General features: G+C 41.5%; 1 long non-coding RNA gene across 4 annotated transcripts in view; it reads right to left on the bottom strand.

Moving 5' to 3' along the window:
* Positions 1-3,351: 3,351 nt before the first annotated feature.
* The window catches only part of LOC143694081 (uncharacterized), a 40,530-nt gene continuing 24,439 nt past the window's right edge, over positions 3,352-19,442 (bottom strand). For all 4 annotated transcript variants that reach the window (XR_013182265.1, XR_013182266.1, XR_013182264.1 and 1 more), the window contains 2 exons: positions 11,306-11,398; positions 3,352-5,495 (listed from right to left, as the gene is read on the bottom strand). This is a non-coding gene — a long non-coding RNA (uncharacterized LOC143694081). The remainder of the gene's footprint in view (positions 5,496-11,305; positions 11,399-19,442) is intronic.

The raw sequence follows: 19,442 nt of genomic DNA, 5'->3' as shown, positions 1-19,442 counted from the left end.
GACCAATGAGAAATGGCAGAGGAAGAGAAAGAAATTAGTGAAGAAACAAGTTACAATGAGTTTCTCAAGGGTCAATTTTAGGACCAGTGCTGGCAATATTTTCATGAAGTGCATTAGCATATGAAGTCTGCAGGCTCTTGAAATCTGAAGATGAAGGGGCATAGCTAACATGTAAGACTTATCATTTATTAAAAGCTTTCTGACTCTGACAGATAAGTGGAAGATATGTTTGATTAGAACAGAATTTCAGTGTGTACACTTCAGGCTTAATGAGGAATTTGTCTAAGGGAGACAAGAGATGACTCAGATGGAGAGGACTGCATGACTGTGACTGTGAATTGACCACGGGATGAACCCATGAAGAAGGTGTTTGTGGCCGTAGCATACAACAGACAAAGTATTTCCAGCAGAAAGTGAAAGCTCCATTGTAGAAGGCATGGGTGAATGCACATCTGCAACACAGCTGCTGCTACATTTCTCTGAAAAAGATTAATTAATCTACAACAAGTGCAGAGGTAGCATAAAGCATGTCATATGAGAGACGGCATGAAGTGCTGCTTAGTCTAAAAAATAAAGGTTATGATAAGATACTGAATTCTTTCTAAGAATACATTGGTTAGCCTAGTACCATAGTATTTTCTCCTATTTAAAGAAAATAAAAAAACCCACAAGTAACCACATCACATTTAGGGTGGATAGTAAGAGCAGGCTCTTGTTATTGGATCACAGAAGTCCTCTAACCTTCTGGAGGACTACAGCTGGAAACAGCTTCCTCTGTCGATAACTCTAGCAAGCTTTAGGACAAAATTTCAGCCCATTAACAGCACAATCTCTGTGGACAGCCAGGGCCTGGTCTAGGTTTGGTAATGCAGGTGGCCTCTGCAAATACTATAATCGGTCACCCAAGTCCCTATTTCCCTGGAAAAATTGTAAATTACTTTGGGAAATAACATTTAAATGGGAGCCTTGCTTGCTAGGATTTAGCTTGGAATCACAAAGTAAGGCAGATACAGCCATGCTATCCATCCTGCAGTACGGTGGGAATCCTGAATGTCTCATTGATATGTAACGCAAAGTTGGCATTTCTGTAAATCACTTTCTGCTACCCCTTCAAAACTTGTTATGCTTTTATAAAAATGAAGATTTACATTCCAACAGGAGGAAGGTTCTTCTGCACATTTCTCAGCAAAACTGCCAGCATGGCTTGCAGGAATACCAGATGTACCGGATAAACTCACTCAGCGTTTCTTACTCCCATTGAAATTACTTGCTAGAGACAGGCAGGAGGGGATGTTCCATGCCTTCCTGTTTCAAAAAAAAAATCAAGCAAAGGACATGCAATTTCAGCACAGGATATACCTTGATTCATACTTTATTGATGAAAGAAAATAACTTGTTTACTCAAGAATGAGATAAGCCCGAGAATGATGGTTATGGGTGGTGACTCAATGCTGTTCCGTTTTACCATTTGTTACAATCTAGCCATGCTACCTCCTTGCAGTTAGGGTAATAAAGAGGTAGTGCTTCAGGGTATAAACTGTTTTCTTGTGCTAGGACACTGTGCCCTTTTTATACCTAAGGTAGCCAAATTGTGTGTGTCTCTGTCCCAGGCCAGTGAGGAGCCAGGTGTGGGAATCCCACCTTGGGCCCTGTGGAGCCCACTCTGGACATGAGGCTGGGGTCAGTTTTCACCAGGGCATGTTTTAGCCGAGGAGGGCTTTACACAAAGGGAAGAAGTTCATGCAGTGTCAACTCAGTGTACCTAAGTCAGATCCTGCTCTTTCCGTTGGCTACAGAAAGAGATCAAGAAGGGAGCTGGCCTCCCCTAAGGGTAGCTTTTGTCAGCCTCACTCACTTGTGCCCTCTGGCCATCATGGACTATTGTGAAGATGTGAAAGCTGCAGGATATCATGGCACTTTTAAATTAATATTTTATGTTCTTTTATCAATCTGCTGCTTCTCATGATGCATGGACAGGCAGAAAAGCCAACAGTGCACGAGAAGTGAGCATGAGAAATTTCACGAAACATTGAGTGTCATGTTTTGTCCCAGCCTGGATGCTGATCTGGGAATGGTGAAGGCTATTGAGCTGCAGGAACCCAAGCAGGATCAGCACAAGAGTAACTAGATGCTGGACCCAGCAAACCACTATGTCAGGGATGATGCACATGGGGTCTGCTTGCTCACAGTCCAGCAGAGAGTGTTGCTGCTTTAGGATATTGCAAGTATTACACCTGGGATAGTTATGATGTAATTATGATCCCCTGTTATCTCATGCAATTGCAGATACTTATGTTCTTCATTAGCACTATTTGCATCTTGGAGTCCAGTTAAAGGAATTTTTAATTTAATTTCCTTTGGAAAGGAAGAGAAACAGGATTGGTAAAGCATTGTGGATGCTGTTTGATGTTGGCAATCTTTCCTAATGATCATCTACTATGATTTAACTTTTTTCTTTCTACTTTTTCTTTCTAAAATATTTTTTATTAATTTAGTATGTGACTATCAACAGATATATTTAATGCCATGTAAACTACACAGATATTATGTCCATTATATAGAGTGGTCTTTGTTGATAGATATGATGCATATGCTATTCAAATCCACTGATGCTAGATAGAAATCCTCTTGCTTCTAAATGAGTAGATAACGAATAGGACTTTTGAATCCTCTGGACTGCAATTCTTAAATACCAATTAACACCTCCTTTTCAGAATTTGATATTATGAAACCTGTCACTCATTTTCTCTTTGTAGCTGAAATTATAGGAAAAGATGTCTCAAAACCTGAATAAGAAAATGGAGAGTATATTGCTTCTTAATAGAAGATGTTTGAGATTTGTATGATATAGCTAAAATTAGAAAATATATTTTAAATGTTAAGCAGTTCTATTTCAACAATATAAGACTTTTTAAATGAGTGCAACTTTTAATGGTTGAGAGTGTGTCTTTGGAGAGTATGGCTCATTAAAGATTCCATTGCCATAAATAAACTCAACCATGCCAAGTTTTATTCTGGAATGCAGGGAAATTTTCACTTCTAGTTATGCAGACACAGAGGGATGCTGTGGTTGCCTGTTTGTGTTTCCTGTCATTGTGTCCTTCATGAGAGGTACAGGGTTGCTTCAGTAGCTGCATTCCACCTTTTTGCTGTTGTTTTTTTGTTCAGCTTGAGCTTGTGAAAAACACTGCATGAAGTGAACAAATACCAAAAGAACATTCAGGTACTCTGTCTATTATTCATACAGTCAGATTCCTACTTTTGATTCTTATTTCTAAAGGTTTTTTGGATGTATTTTTTTCTTGTTAACATTCCCAAGTCTAAGCAGAGCATGTAATGTTTGCCATTTTTACATATGTTTTGCAAACCAAATACTTACACTGTTAACCTTATGTTAATTTAACTATTGTTTTCTACTCTTTAACATGCAAAAGCCCACTAGAGGAGTTAAGATTAAAAGGTAGCTTGACAACTAGGATCACCAGCCCACATTAGCATTGCTTTTACATGAACATAATGCTAAGATTTCTTAAGACCTGTCCAAGATATTTAGTGCCTGTTCTTTATAGGAGTGTTTTGCTGTATCTAGATTGAAAACAGCCCATGGTTTGTATAAAGAGTGACAGAAGAATTAAGGAATACTTCTTACTCCTTTCAGGCTTCCATTGAAGTACTTCTCACTTCTGTCCTAAACCAGGGGTTTAAACTCAAACCTGTACTTGCCTGCTGGAGGTTGAGGTGTTAATCCAACACAGGGCACTTCCCACAGGACACTGTGGACAATCATTCAGCAGCAGTTTCAGTACTGCAGGACGTGGTGTGCCTGACAGCATGCTGTCCTGGTAGGAGTCTACCAAGTGAGTGTACTACAGCTTATTCACAGGTTGGAAGTTGGATAATGGATGTCTCTCTATTGATCTGGGCTTCAACAAAACTGGAGAAGAACAACTGAAAAGCAAATTTTACATGCCAACAACTTCCCAAAAATCTGGAAGACTTGATGGAGAATTAGGTAGATAAAAATCTGCCTTTAGATGTGCCGTCAGAGAAAAGAAAATAATCAATTTTTTGATAATAATTCAGAAAGTCTAAAATGGTCTGTAGTTCATATGCAAAATTCACTGGGGTAGTGCTTTGGCTCAGTGTCTTGTGAAGTACCAGTTGCAAACAGAATGCTTTATATTCCCTGGGAAAGTAGATAGTCTTGACTTTCTAATGATATAAAGCAATTCATTGCTGCCTTAATGCCTCCAAGGGTTCCAAATCTCAAGCCAGATTCTGTTTCAATGTTCTGTTTCAATGTAGACTTGCTGTTTGGAGGCTGCAGGCAAGTGTAGTTTTTGGAAATTAAATTAGTGTTTTGGGAAAGAAAGAGAAAACTTTGTCTGTCATGCTGTTTTGTGTTGTAAAATTGTAGATACTCTTTGTAAAATGTTGGTGTGAGAAGCCACCATGTGGTGTGTACTTGTTGGTGCTTTTTCTCCCAGAAGTCAGGAGGCCAAAGGTGCGTGATAAATGGAACTCATTAGACATCCAGCTGTTTAGCTAATTACCTACTTTCTGAACAGAGTGTAACTGAGAATGCTTTTTGTCCCAGTCTTCTGGATATCACATGGCTAAAACTGACCACCAGGCTTGGTGAACCATTAGTAATGAAATTTCTGTGGTGAAAGATGTTGGCTTCTTCATCACTACTGCATCACTACATTTTCTGTTTTGCTATCCTGCCCCTCTACAATCTGGGTGCAGTATCTGATTTTGCTGACAAAGAATTGTCTAATTATCTAATTAAGCAATAGTCTAGAGTTTTCTTGATCTCAAAGATCAAGAATCAACTAAGTAGTAAAGGGCTTTTTATAAATTAGACCTTTATTTAGATACTGAGAAGGGGTAGAACAGTGCATCATGCCTTGAAAGCATGGACACTTTCCACAACCCTTGCAGTAATCTCTGGAATAATCTCATAATAATTAATTTTTGGTTTTCAACTACTTCCCTCTTATCTAATTTTTAAGAAATTCCCCATATCCAGTGAAAGCAGTTATTATTAGTAATCTACTGGACACTGTTTGCACAGGAAGGGGAAAAGGAAAGATTCTCGGACATGACAGGATTTTCTTTATGGATTGATCTTTGTTTTTATTATCTGTAGGAACTAATGAACAAACCAAAATGCCAGGCAATCTCTTCCAGAAATCTGTTTTTTCATGAAGATGAGCATGTAACAATAATTTTTTGCCCAAATAGGCAGCTATTTCTGCCCCATTGTATCCTACAGTCCCTCATCTCCTCGTTGAGCTGCTACAGATAAAATCTTTCTACTTCTTCTTAAACCATTTTGATTACTCTCTCCTTTTGGTGTTTGTGATTAAAAAATACAGTAGGAAGATGACACCTTACAGCAGAAGAGGCAGCAGCGATGGTTTCTCCCCCAGAGGAAAGTGAGGCAGACCAAAGAAAACAGTGGTAACAATTCTCCACTAACAAATCTGGAACTAGAAGAGAGAGGATTTACATGGTTTGTGGAAAGGAGATAAGTAGCAGACCTCAAAACTGAACCCAGGTACCCTGACAAACAGCTGTGTCTATAAATGAACAGGCACCTGCATTGTTTCTTTGTGAATGCCAACACAGGGATATAAATCCAAGCAAGCAGTGCTGAGCTTTTTCAGCTCAAACCAAAGAAAGTAGGGCTCAGAGGAGCCTGCCCTCAGCAGGAAGGGGACATTGGACCTGCTATAGGCCAGTGTGGGTTCAACCCCTGCCACCCCCAGGCTCTGCTACCTGCCTGCGTCAGCCACCTTCTTCTATTTCTCATATGCCTCTAATCCACCAAACACACACGTGGGAGTATCTAAATTAAAAATAGCAACCCAGGGAAAAAAATGCAGTGCAGTTGGAGAGCTAATTTGCAGCTGAATTATTCATCCCCACATATCCCTCTCATCCCAGGATGATAGTGCTGGAGCTGCGCAGGTGCAGCCTGGCTCAGGGACTGGTCATGCAAGGGAGAGACAACAACTTTGTGGGTGTCTGTCCCCTGTCAGCAAGCTAAACCTCCCACCTTTCAGCTCCTCTGTCTTTTTATACCAACTGCTACATGAAAACACTTTAAACCACCACCTCTCTCCCTTCTATGTCACTCCTTTTGCTTATTACTTATTGCCCAATAACCAGATGATTGCAGCTTGGCTCTCCCCAACCCAAAGAATTGAGTTATTCCAACCTTTTAAAAGGTTATTGGAATGTTCTGTTCCATTAACACCAAACTTTAGTAGAGAAACACATAAAAAGCTGCTTCTGTGCTTTTATTGGCCAGACCTGAGCTGGGGTGCTTTGGTGGGTTGCTAGCTTGCGAAATTGCAATTTGCGAGAGACCTGGAGTGATTCCCCCCATGTATCTGCAGGGGTGACCTCTGGTTTTAATCAGTGCTCTGGTAGTTGTGATAACAGTGTATGATGTAGAAAAAAAATCTGGCAGTTAATTGTCACTTTTTTGGAAAGGATTTTTGTAAATAACATTTTTATTTCCACCGAGAATCATTCAATTATCAGAGCAATCATAAAAACCTCAGAAGCCAGAAGATTCTGTGACGTGAAAGAAAGGCACAAAAAACCCCTGGACTTAACTTCAAAGTAGTTTTTATGGTTCCTGGCTGGCCTTTTGCTTCCCATGCTTGGTGTGATATATTTGGCATGGCTTCCCTCACCATATTTCTAGTCTGGAACCTTGCAGGACCCCCATCATGCATCCTCCCTGAGGATCACAGCCTGATGTTAAACTCATGGGCACATGAAAGCTGAATGGCATAATAATTAAAAAAACCCCTATATATTTGGTAGTGCCTCTTGGCTTCCAGCAGACAAAACCTTCACTTTCAACTGGCAATGTAAGCAAGATGTTTGTGTTGCACAAAACAGAGCTTAGTCTTAGATTATTCTGGGCAATGTCTTTTATGTGTTCCTTCTTCTCTCCATTGGGTCTCCTGTCTGTGGGGTTCCAGCCCCGGTTCTTCTCTTCCATGGTTTCTATAGGATAACTACATGAATGTGATACTCCCCAACTCATTCCTACAATCTGCTGTCATATGTCACCCGTTCATACCCAGTCCAGTCATGGCTGCTTTGGAGGTGTGTTGGTGTCTTAGAAGGCTAATCTTCCCCCACAAAACTGCAATTACTTCATTCTGAATTACAGCAAATTCCAAGAAACACCTTATGAAGTCATGAGTCCATGTAAGGATGGTCCTACCTCACTCTGCTGCTGCAGCCATTTGAAAGGGAAGATAGTGATGACTTCAGTAGCACCCAACCCTCTCCTGTGATCCAAGTATCTTTTCAGCTTCCACCTCAGCCTGAGGCATTGCATAGGTGGAGCAGGAGACAGGGATTGGCTTTGGATGTTAGCCAAAGTAACCATGGGACTGAAGTGACCAAGAGAAATGGTTAGACAGCAGCTGTAAGTCAGGAATTGTCCAAGGAAGCACTTGCTATTTTGGATAGAAATGCTACAGTCTCTCTCTCAAGTTTCTAACCTACTTCTGCAGCTCAGTGATATGGGAGACTGTGCTAGACATCAATGTGGGCACTTGCCTCAGGCCTTCTGCTTCGCTTTCTTCTTCTAGTTGGCACTCACTAGCATCATCCCTTCAGGGCACAGAGATTGTTCCCAGTAGGAGCTGCAGGGAGCAGGACTGCTACTCACAGACACCCAGGCATCCTTTTCTGGGGTGTAAATGCCCAAGCTCATGCACTTCCAATGTATACGGCCTTTGTACATTGAAGCCCTTGGGTTTTCACAGCTCTCTAAATTTTGCTAAATTTTGTATCACCTTGTCTTTAGCTGATAAATCTCAGCTGGGAAGCAGCTGTTCACTAACCACTGTAACGGGGCCAATTTCTCCAAAAAGGGCCATTCAGCAGCAGTGTTGCCACTTTCTGTGTTCATGCATATCCTCCATATCCTTCTTTTTTTACAGCTAAACATTAGTTTTGTGTGAAGATTTGCTGAGCAGTGAAAGATAAAGCAGGCTGGAGAGAGAAGAGAGCCACAGAATGCTATTTGTGTGATGTCAAAAGAGCACCAGATTTTAGTGTTATCTCTGATGAAATGCTGAAGGGCAAGGTGAGAAAATGGAGATTTATTATCACTGAACATAGTTCTTCTTTTGCTGGACTCACAAAACAGCAGGAAGTAGAGAAAAGAGAGAATTTTGAGTGGCTTTCAGCTGTATATTTAAGTGTGAATCATCCTCCATCTACTGCAAAGTCTTTTTTTTATGTAGTTGAATTTTCATGAAGGAATATATGAACTTTGGCTACAACAGATGTCATCTTGAAGGGTTTTTTTTGCTTTCAATATCTGACTGTAGCCCCAGTATAATAGGCAATATTGGGCTTTCATCTTTCACCACTACTAGCTATAAAATCCAGAGAAGATGATCATTAATATGAATGACTTAAGAGATGTACAGCACTCAGTGAGTCAGGATACAGATCAGGAATTAATTGTTGAAGAAATTAAAAAATAATTCAAGGACGTTTGAGAATATTGCAGTCTGTCCAAACTCCAAAGGGCCATTGCACAGTGAAGATGGCTGTGGTAATCTATTCCCCTCTGTCTTCCCTGATACAGGGAGAATACAGGGAGAACACAGGGAGAATTTGCTGGGAATACAGTGGCCAGTAGGAACATGGCTGGGTCTGCAAAGGAAGTTCTGGCAATATGCTGCAACATGAGTGTGGAGGGTGAGGTTGGATTGTGGGAGCTTCCAGTACCAGGCTTGAATTTTCATAGGAAAAGTAGTCAAAATGGCCAAGGTGGCTACCAGAGAGGGGAGCAAGAGCTGGCCAGAGCGCAGGTTGCTGGAGGCAACCTTTTACAAACTGCTGAGGAGGAGGCTTCAGTTTTCACAGCCCACCAGTATGGATTGAACCACATGCAATAGGGTGTTGGACTATAGGATGTGTATGCTTGGAGATGAGTGGAATGCTGAAGAGGCCATGCTCTGTGGCAGCATCCTCAGCCAGAGCCCAACACCCAGAGCCCAATACCCAGGGCTGCAGCTGAAACAGAGCCTTTTAGTAGCTCCCTGCATGATTGCCCTACTGAACTTTCCTTCAAAATATTTAAATCTCTCCTGAACAACTGTCTTGGTGGCAAAGCCTAACCCCTGCCACATTTTAAGGATGCTGGGAGTTCTTTGTTGCTATTATTATTCACCCTGCCCTTTATGCAATGCCAACAATACTGCTGATTTATCTGCTGTATGCAGAGCCTTTTTCAGGACCTCATTTTCCCCATGAGAATATTTCTAACTTATTTACATGGGCTGTAGTGAATCAGGCCATTAGGGACAGGAATGGCCACACAACTGGCCTGAACTTGCAGGCTGCATAGCAAGCTGTACAGTGAAATATGAAAGAGCTGCCCCAGAGCTCTGTTTTTGGGGGGATGAAGAACAGGTTCAGCCAATGCAGAGTGTTTCTCTCCTCTCCCTGTAATTGCTGGGTTCAAGAGGCCAGTGTTTCTAACCACTTTCTTTGATTAGATCATCCATTTGTAAAGAAATTATTTTTTAAAATCAATCATTGTTTTCTTCTGCTAATTTCCCACAAACTTCTCCTAACTCTCTCCCGTACTGCATCATGTATGTGCCCTCCAGATTATGTTCTCCTGATAAGTTCCTGTTGGTTTCATATCACTGCAGGACAGTGCCCCTTGAATGGCTCCACTGTGGCATCTGCTCAGCAGATTCCCCTGAGCTTGCTCTGAGTCCTGGTGTGAAAACTGGCTCTAGCAGCTGTATATGTGTAAGAATGACAATCTGGAAGGTGGAAATTGAGTCAGCCCACATGTGTCCTGCTCTCAGAAGGCAGGGGAGGGCTTTACATTGTGTTCTCCCAGTAGCTAAGACAAGAGGATTGTTTTTCTTACATGGACTTTGTGTAGCACAAGACTCCAGAAACATCACTCTGACCGCTGACTGAGGATGGACAATGGACGGTCCTTGAGCTTTTGCCAATGGGACAGGGAGACATATGGGCATGGGAAGATGTTTTCTCTGTTTTCAGTGCCAGTACTTATTATTTCTCTGATCTAGAAGTACAAATTGCCAAATCTTAAGTAGTGCCCCATTAGAAAGCCATAATTTCTAGTGAAAAGGTTGCCCCTGCGTTAAAATCAAACAAGAGCCTTAAAAGACCTCTCTGGTTGTTTCCCTCAGACCAGACAGATACTGGGCATTTTTGCAAATAAAGGCTTTCATTCATTTGTCATTGTAAGACTTAATGACTCAATAAAACTGTAGAAGTAGGGGGTTAAGTGGTCTGTTGGCATACCATTTTCCCAAGCTATAAGTAGTTGAACTTTTTATTGCCTTTATAAGAGGTTTCTGCCCTAGTTCTGCCCCCAGTCTCCTGGCCACAGGGCTCTTGCCCTCTCAGTGATCTTTTTGTGGCCTGTCTCTGACAGAGGAGACAAAATTCTTCTTCCTTTGTGGGTTTGTGGGAAAGGATGATAATTGGTAGTCACTGTTTGTGCCTAGTGCAATACTGCCCAAGCAGCATTTACAAAGGTAACAACCCTGTCTGAAGCTAAAGCAAGGGTGCAGCTAGGAGTGACAAAAGCCCTGTCATTAGAGCAAGTATATTAGGGAGTTGATGTCAGTTTATTTGTCTCTTGGTGCCATAAAAAAAAACCTAGTGCTAAGAAAGACACAAGAAGAGTTGTCATACATTATTTTACTGATTATAATCTCTGGTTTACTCTCTTGGTTAGCAGTTTGTCATAGAAGGTCTATGCCTCATTCAGGGGCACATATGAAAGCTTCAGTGCCTTCCCAGGTTGCTCCTGTAGGATAAAGAAACTCTCTGATTCTGACCCTTAATCTGACCCATTAATCTTGCCCTTCCCATTTTAGTAGATTGAATGTCTGTGCCCTTCCTTGGCCCCTTGCATTTGCACATTCTCTCTGCCATGCAAACAAAGGGGAGGTTCGCACTCCACCACAGGTGAATGGAGCTGGAACCTTTGGCTGGAGACCCTCAAGGGGGCATTTGAGAGTGGGCAGCCAATGGTCCCAGCCAATGGTTCTGAGCACTGTTGTGGAACAGAAGTTCAAAAGTTTCATTTGGGCTGGGAGTGGAATAGCATCTCTCTTCATGCCCATGCTATTTGCCTTACAGACAGTCACTGATGTTGGTTATTTTCTGCTACTAACCAGAAGATTAGTTTTAGAGCTACATGCCACTCTCCCATTTTACTTTTAAGAGACAGTACTTATTTTTAAAAGAAATTACTTACAAGCAGTAGGTTTCCCTGGCCATATCCTCTGATAGAAATGTCTATATTGCAGATGGCAGCATGTCTAACCCTCATGAGACAAATTTCCTGGAACTGAACAGAAGACAAAGTGTGAATATCACAGCTTCGAATAACTGTGCCTGTTCAGTAGAAAATCAGTCAGCAGTACAAAACAATTATTTAAGAAAGCAATGTCTTGGGCATCTATCTTAAGTTGTATATAAACAGCTCAATCTTTCTCTACTTAGTTGTATCTGGCAGAAGCAAAACTGGGAAATGAAAACATTGTTTCAAAATGGAAATTAATGAATGAGTTGCTTATTTATCAGAGAGATGTTTCTCTGCTGGCACACAAAGAAACCCTCTTGTTTCTCTTCCTTCTTGAATGACTATAATAATGAGACAAAATAAAATCTTTTGCTTCTTAGAGAAATAACAGCTCAGAACTACCTGGCAAGCCAGGAGAAGACAAGGGTCTTGAAGGGCCTCCTGTCAACTTTCTCCTTGTTGAAGCTGAGCGAAGTAGCTACAAGCTTTCAGAGATGGGCAACCAACCAACCAGCAGGACAGCACAGCTCTAGCTGGACATGCTTATAGTGAAAGGCTACATTTGATGAAGAAGTCTGATTTCAGATTAGTCTTTGCTATGCAAGTATATTGTAGAAAAAGAATGGTGTAAATAAGTTGAGGAAAATAGAGAGAAGCAGGTAAATAAAACTGAGGTTTTGACTGTCCTCAGACATCAGGACTACAATGCTGATTTAGAAGGCTTTTGCATTTGGGTTTTAATATTCCTGGATAACTACAAACTTGTGAAGAGTAGGAACCAAGAGTACCCAAGTGTGACCAGTGCAGTTGAAAATAAAATATTATCCCAGGTGATGTATTTCAGAGTGGTCTGCTTTTCAGAGGAAGCTATGTGGGGTGATTTACTAATATAAGAGAAAGGGGGAAATTATTAAATTATGTCTGAGGAAGATATTCTTCATAACTCTAAAGAGACTTAATTCCAAGGTGATTCAAGAATAATAGACAAACCCCAGGAGCAAGAATAATAAAACTCAATTTTTTTTGCTCCTCTTCTTTTTTTCTTCTTCATTTACCCTTCCCACCTTCACTCACTGTTTAAGTCTAAAGAAGAATAATCTGCATACAGTCATAAAGGGAAGGTCAAGATGAGACAGAAACCCCAGAATTCTGCCAGCAGTCACTGAGATCTTTTCTCTTACAGAGCTCAGCACAGGGTGATGGAAGGAAAACTTCACTTTTTACCTGTTTCCATTTTATCAGGTTGGGGATTTTCCCTTTTATTCCAACCTTCATTTAGTGGAAGGGGCCTGTGAAATGTATTCCTTAGTTGCTGTCCTATGGAAAGCAAGACCAGAATGGGAAAGGATACAGAGGAGATATGTTTGGGATACCACAGGTGAGCAGAACCACTCCCTGTACAAGCACAATAAATATTAAAAACTTTCAGCAGCACAATCTGCTGGCAGAGGAGATAAAACTAATACATGTTTACACAAATCAGTATCTTGAGCACAGAAAATACAAGGCCCAAAGGCTCTGTTGGCTTTTTTTAGGTTTAGTGTAGGTGGGTGGAAAGCTCCTTTGTGCCTACAATAGAGCAGAATGGCTAATGGCTCTGGGAGAGAAGGGAGGTAGGGTGGACTAAACACTGTGGATGAATCACTGGAGCATGGCCCTGAGGAAAATTAGGAATCTCAGGGTTATGCTGCCAGGAATGGACTGGTGCCCTGCTTATGCAGGGATGGAAGCTGCTTTAATTTCTGTTACCTACTCTGATAAAGGAGATGAATAGCTTATTTACAATTTCTTGAAAGGGTTCATATTGTGAGTTACTAAACAACTGAGGCCATGTGAAATATGTAGGAATTTTATGAGGCTGAAGTTATGGCACTTTTCTCTGCAAAATAATTTCAACATCCCTCATGCCATTTGAATTATATCCTATGTCACTACAGTGAATTGCACATGTTTGTAGATGTCTCCCTGCATATATCTGTGCACATATTTGTTTACATAAAAGAACCATCTTCAAATGAACTGCTGAACACCAGCAGTAAACTGGCTGTAGACTCAGACTAGAAGGCTGGTGAATCTAAGTCATGAGAATAATTTATTTTTTAAGCATGAATCTCTCTTGACGTTTGCTATCACTTAGGTATCTCACATTTTAACATACTGTATCTTCTGTGGGGTGAAGGGTGGGCAAAGAGACTCATGAGAATGACCCCTCCATATCTGAACAAACACAGTCCATAGCCAGGAACACAAAGAATGCCTGGTCTTTGTTCAGCACACAGGCTTTCCTGGAAGAAGAATATTAAGTCAACAAACCACTAGCTCTGAAGAAATGCTGCCAGCTCGCAGCTTTAGTACTACTCCAGGAATTTTAACCAAAATATACCTTCCAAGACTTCTGTATTGTGTATATGGAAAAGGATCTCTTCTGACCATGCAATTCATCACCATCAGAAAGAATATGTATAAAATTATCTGGCTACAAGCACCAACTGCAGAGCCCTTTATAAAACTCCTCTTCGTGACAAAATGAGAAAATTATCTCTTCCCAGTTTCTTGTACCTCACTTGCTCTATACATTTCCCCATCTCTTTTCCAGGCATTGATTCAATCAAAGGAGTTTGGGTTTACTCACCACTGCCTCCATTGACCCACAAAAAAAGTATGTGGTGGACAAGATTTTAGAAGTCCTCTCTTTTAGCAAAAGTTAGTTAAAGAAGAGAGAATGCCTTTTAATACTTACCTACCAATCTCAGGGAAGATGGAAATAATTTTTCTTTTACCTGTGTTTAGCTTTTCCCTGATATATAGAGGAAGAATTTCCTCATGATAGATCTGTTTTTACATTTTTACAATCACTTGAGATGCAGGTCCCCTCTTTACTTTCCAAAAGGGAGATTATACCAGGAGAGTGATGTGCATGGAGACTATTTTCTTTGCAGGACCAGATCTGCAGAGCAGAACAGCTTCTCACAGTCTCACCTCTGCTGTCTTTGCTGAATCTCACCCATAGTGGGAAAAGTGCATTTTGCTTATCCTGCTGAGAAAGCCTCCCTTCACATTTCTTATGGCCATGGTGAACTCAGACCATGGCACCTCCAAGACCACAGTGTCTCACTGCTCTTATCTAAATGTCTTATTACAAGGCAGCCCTTCTGGAGGAACAGCAGCTCAGCTAGTCCATGGGTTACCTTACTATGCACTAATCATCTGTGCTCAAATTTCTCTGGCAGTTTGCATCATGGTGTGACAGTCTGGAAAGGTTTCTGGAAATGAAACCTTTAATGCCGAAGCAGCCCCAAACAACTCTCTGCATGCTGGTCAGTGAATCTCAGAATCCTTTAGCAAGAGAAGTGACTGCAGAGTTTTTCTCTGACTCCTGCGACCCAACCGCTACTAAGAAAATTAAGCAGGCAGCAAAAAAAGACTCACAGCTAATGCCACCCATAGTTGCCATAGGATAATAGCTGGCATTTGTGTCTCACTGGTGACTTAAGGACAGCATCCATGACGCCCAAGAGGTTGCCATACCAGGCTCAGGGTTTAGAAGAGAGATTAGAGGCAGCTGTTCCCTTATCAGTGTAAAGATGGGAGTTCAGGGTATAAAAATAAAATGCAACTGATGATCATTTCCTCAGAGGTGGTAGGCAACTTCAGCAGTGGCACTTGCCTGGAGGAGCAGTGGCAGCAGTGTGGCATGCCTACCCTGTCTTTGTGGAGGGTGCTTGGCAGTGCAAGCCTTGGCCCTGAGCAGTGGCTGCTGGAATCTTCAGGGGCATCTCCAAGTTGTCACTGCTTTTCAGCTCCCTGGAGGGGTTGATGTTGAGGGACAGCTACCTCTTTGGAAAAGCTTTGTTTGGAAGAGCTTTGCTATTGAATGAACAGCCATGAACAACCTTTGGAGCTGGTATAAAGGGCACCTACTTTTGTTTTAATCACATAGAATCATTTTTCTGGAATGTAAAGTATCCATGCAGGCTGGGGAGAAGCACCTTTTATCATGCTTCTAGTCTCCTTGTTGTAAGTGACCAGAACAGGGCTGAACTGCTCCATGGCTAAGGAGATCTGACTCGAGTCCTTAGCACTGGGAGACAGCTGCCACAGAAATGCTGAAAATCATGCCTGATGGGCCAGGGCAACATGGTTTTTCCTAAAAACCAAAAATGTAACTAACTTTCACAATGCAAACACAAATTGAACTATTAAAGCCCAGCTGATCTTAATATGTCTTCATCTGGGTAAGCTGTTTTATTTAGAGCAAAATAAATTATAACTGTTTCTGCAAGCTGTCTCTGAACACTGAGATGAGAACAGAATACAAACCGTGGAGAAATATTTCAATACCTTAATCCCAAGAAAGGGTACTCAAACACTGCTTACAATTTCTATGGCGTTTTAATGAACATTTCCCAATGTCTCTTGTTCGGAAAAATCAGATTATTCAAAACAAAATAGCATAAAAAATGGTCTTCAGAAAAAATGTTTTTCCCCTGTGGATGTTTCATGTTGCCATCATCAGTGAAGCATTTATTGTTGGACCACAACATTTGTTGAGTTACATGTACCCCCTTAAATCTGCCCCTAATCCTGTATGACCATACTTTTTCATCAGCAGATACTTCTGTTAATCATACAAAATGGCATGCTTATATAATGTGTTCTTCAAATGTAGCTAGGAAGCTAGAATGATTATGAACATCTAAAAGGAATCATCTTTGGGAAGGAACTAAGCACTGAAAAACTTCATTCCTCAAAATTATTGCATCGGAAAGTTGTGAGATTTTAAAGGGGGACTTTAATGACACCTTCCTAAAGTACTGCTGTCTGATTTATTTTATGTATAGTCTGACCATCTGCCTCGAGAAAGTATCACTGCTAGTCATAACTCATAAATATTACACTGTATTACTGGAAAGTGCTGTTTTTTTAGACAACTCAATAGATGATTACCAGTTTTCTAGGTAATTGACATCTTTTAACCTGGCACTTAAGCCATTTATGAATGACAGGATTATGTTGGGTAATTAAGAGAAGGATGTACTTTAATCCTCATTTTGGCTCACTTCTTGCATTCATCTTCATTTATGTCACTTCTGAAAATCATAAAATCTTTGGTTCCAAGTTTTAATGATATGCAAACTGCTATGCCTCAAGTTATATATTTGATCATTTCTGTTAAGCCCTGGAGTCCTCTGCTCTGCCATTGCTGGGCAGCTGTACGAAAACCTTGGGTACTTTCTAAAAAATACCAGGAAGCTTTGTGAAGTGTGTGTTAATCTCTGGTTTGAACATCAGAATACACAGGGCATCAAGCAGAAAACAAAATGACAATGTGAAGAATGAGGAATATCAGTCACTTAATTCTTCATAGAGTCTTGGTCATAAATTAGATCTAGCAGAATGTATCAGTATGTGAAATATACATGAAAAGTCTCCCAATGGAATCAGCAATTTTAATAGTTCCCATTTACTTAATGCTTTCAAGTAGTTAAAAAATTGCAGGTGGAAGAACAAGATGGTTACTGGAGGACTGGCAGTTCCTGCTCTGCTCTTTTGCCATGACAGTAAATGTATTATGTTTCAGGAGAGGTATCATACCATGAAGCAGGGGAGAAAAATGCATATTAATGCAAATAATCCCAGTGATTTCTGTGGAAGTGACACAAAGAATAGGTTCCTGTGGTTCATCTGTGAGGGAGGGGGGTTCTTGTCTGATCACCCTGGGTAGGTGAAGACACCAAGGCACTTGCTGACAGTGAGATATATCATCCTTCCCACTGGACTCTGCCTGTCCCAATGAGTGCCTGCTAGACCTCTCTCTGCAGAAAATGGTCCTCCCTGTGCTAAACAGTACATTTAACACTGGCACTCATCCAGAGCCTAGGGAATGTCAGCTGTATGCTCTGTCTCAGTTCCTTTTCTGCCAGGTAGACCCGTAAATGTGATCAAGGCTGTGCATCTTAAAATAGCGTGCTGGAGACATAGCACTCTCCAAATGTTAGCTAATTGTCGCAGCAGCCTGGCACAGCACATGCCTGGGACCCGAGCTCTGCACTGATTAGGGATTCACACACGTGGGGAAGAGCAGCACACATGGGGAGAATGACAGCAAGAGACAGAAATAAAGAGAAAGAAGATCAAATCAGACAGGCAAACAGGGAAAGAAAAACCGGTAGATAGTTAGGAGTGTCAGGGGTGAAGGCAGTGGCTCACAGAGGACGCATGAGTGTTACAAGCAGAGGACAGGAAACAAAGGGTTTGATTTCTCCTTGCTTGCTTCAGTTTGATGCTCCTGGCAAACTGGCCTATTCAGAGATTACAGAACCCTTTCCAACCCAAGGGGATCTCTAAGCAGAGGATGTGTTTCAGGGAGAAGCACAGGTTTCTCACTGATATGCTGGGGGAAGAAACCAGGAGAAATAAGAAATGCATCTGCAGAGCCCCTGTGGGTGTCAAATACACACACACATGATCAGTCTTCATACTCTGACTTCCCATATGGGCAGAGAGCCACTAAAAAGCCTTCAGACTCCCCACGATGTACAAGTGCATCTCCTCTTGGTTTAGAAATGAGGAAGCACATGCACTTTGTAGTCTTTGTTCAGCCCAGGTTTAGGGCTGAACTCTCTCAAGTCCTGGCTTGTTAGATCTCCCACAGTCCTGGGGTTTCCTGTTCATCAACCCTATACTCACCACAACATGTTCAAAGCGTCGTGGCGTAGAAGCTTTTCCCATCTGCCTTGTTAGTGATGTGCTACACACACTTGTCATGTCACATATTGCCATAACTAGACTCTCCTTGTAATAAATATTATAGTTAGGCATGTAGTTAGTATTGGAAGGACCATAACTCCCAGCTTTAGCCCATATCTGGCACATAATACTTGGATTTTTGTGTTCTTGAAAAGCATAATCACAAAACTCCTGTTCTATGTTACTAATAGTAGAAAGTAAGCCATCATTTTGTTCACATGCAGGCTGTGAAATAGCCAATGAAGATGTCTGTATTTCAAGTGAATTGGTGTTTGGAAGATAAAAGAGGTCTGAAGCTGTAAGTCCTCCCCTAAAATCACACTTTGAAAAGCCACGGTCAATATTGCTTTATTATGGTGTTTGCAAGAGTGAAATTAAGCTGCATGAGCATGCTGGGCCAGAGTAGTTGTGCCTCACTGAAGAGCTTCCCCACTCACCTGTTCTTGTAGAAATGGAGAGAAAACTCTCTTAAGAGATGAAATACAAATCTGAATCATGACATCATCAGAAGCATCTCGCTGGCTCACATAAGCTGTGAGCAGGTTACAGTTACCTAGCAACTCCTGCAAGCAGCTCGCTTCAGCTCCACAGCATTAGGGTTTAAGTGGCAGACGTGGACCTGGCTCTAACTGCTCTATTCATCGTCAGAACACGGTGTTCAGTTGGCAGAAGTCAGAAAAAAAATCAGGAATATTATTAAAGACCCCCATAGCAGCTTCCAAAGCACACCTCCTTGGGGGCTCACCCCGTTGTGGTGCTGCATGGTGGATGCCAAGCTTTTTGTCCAACTCTGAACGGCAAGCTGGGGCATGCTGGTGAGACAGACAGCCAAGCAAGAGAGCACATGAGTGTCTCACAGATCTGTGAGCGTTGCTTTTAGGTGGCACTTGATGCTGATGCCCATAAATTTCCCTTTACAGTTCTGTATTGATCCTAATTGCACGTGTCCAGTTAGTGCACATGTTCTAGGAAGGCAGATGGTTTTAATAGGAAGGCACCAAGCACGGACAAATCGACCATATCCTGCATTCTGCAGCAGGACATCTGCAAGCTTCCCTGGGAATGCCTGCACAATCTCCAGGATAAAGAACACAGAAAAGCCTGAACGAGCCAGCTACCAGGAAAACTGCTCCACAGACTTCAAAGTCATCGCCACTTGGTGACTCCATCAAGTGAATTATATATTTATTTGTCTTCACATTTTCAAAGAACTGCGACTCTGCTTGCCTTTTCCAACACATGCTGGCATATCCTGAGCCATTCACACAGCCAGGATTTCACCCAGATTTGCTACTTACACTGGCATCTGCCATGAGACACCTCATATTTCTACATGTCA

This window comes from Agelaius phoeniceus, chromosome 1 (genome assembly GCF_051311805.1).
Source record: "Agelaius phoeniceus isolate bAgePho1 chromosome 1, bAgePho1.hap1, whole genome shotgun sequence".
Taxonomy (NCBI): domain Eukaryota; kingdom Metazoa; phylum Chordata; class Aves; order Passeriformes; family Icteridae; genus Agelaius; species Agelaius phoeniceus.
Note: the sequence above shows the minus strand (reverse complement) of the source record. Positions and strands in the feature narration are given on the sequence as shown.